This window comes from Tachypleus tridentatus, chromosome 3 (genome assembly GCF_004210375.1).
Source record: "Tachypleus tridentatus isolate NWPU-2018 chromosome 3, ASM421037v1, whole genome shotgun sequence".
Taxonomy (NCBI): Eukaryota; Metazoa; Arthropoda; class Merostomata; order Xiphosura; family Limulidae; genus Tachypleus; species Tachypleus tridentatus.
Genome location: NC_134827.1, coordinates 105,126,104 through 105,127,226, shown reverse-complemented (window position 1 = coordinate 105,127,226; position 1,123 = coordinate 105,126,104).

Genomic DNA, 1,123 nt, shown 5'->3' with positions numbered 1-1,123 from the left:
ATAAAACAATATACCAAGTAGTAAACCCTTAGTAAATAGAATAATATACCAAGTAGTAAACCCTAGTTAAATAAAACAATATACCAAGTAGTAAACCCTTAGTAAATAAAACAATATACCAAGTAGTAAACCCTAGTAAATAAAACAATATACCAAGTAGTAAACCCTTAGTAAATAAAACAATATACCAAGTAGTAAACCCTTAGTAAATAAAACAATATACCAAGTGGTAAACCCTTAGTAAATAAAACAATATACCAAGTAGTAAACCCTTAGTAAATAAAACAATATACCAAGTAGTAAACCCTTAGTAAATAAAACCCTAGTAAATAAAACAATATACCAAGTAGTAAACCCTAGTAAATAAAACAATATACCAAGTAGTAAACCCTTAGTAAATAAAACAATATACCATGTAGTAAACCCTTAGTAAATAAAACAATATACCAAGTAGTAAACCCTTAGTAAATAAAACAATATACCAAGTAGTAAACCCTTAGTAAATAAAAAACAATATACCAAGTAGTAAACCCTAAGTAAATATAACAATATACCAAGTAGTAAACCCTTAGTAAATAAAACAATATACCAAGTAGTAAACCCTTAGTAAATAAAACAATATACCAAGTAGTAAACCCTTAGTAAATAAAACAATATACCAAGTAGTAAACCCTAGTAATAAAAACAATATACCATAAACCCTTAGTAAATAAAACAATATACCAAGTAGTAAACCCTTAGTAAATAAAACAATATACCAAGTAGTAAACCCTAGTAAATAAAACAATATACCAAGTAGTAAACCCTTAGTAAATAAAACAATATACCAAGTAGTAAACCCTAGTAAATAAAACAATATACCAAGTAGTAAACCCTAGTAAATAAAACAATATACCAAGTAGTAAACCCTTAGTAAATAAAACAATATACCAAGTAGTAAACCCTTAGTAAATAAAACAATAAACCAAGTAGTAAACCCTTAGTAAATATAACAATATACCAAGTAGTAAACCCTTAGTAAATAAAACAATATACCATGTAGTAAACCCTAAGTAAATAAAACAATATACCAAGTAAAACCCTAGTAAATAAAACAATATACCAAGTAAACCCTAGTAAATAA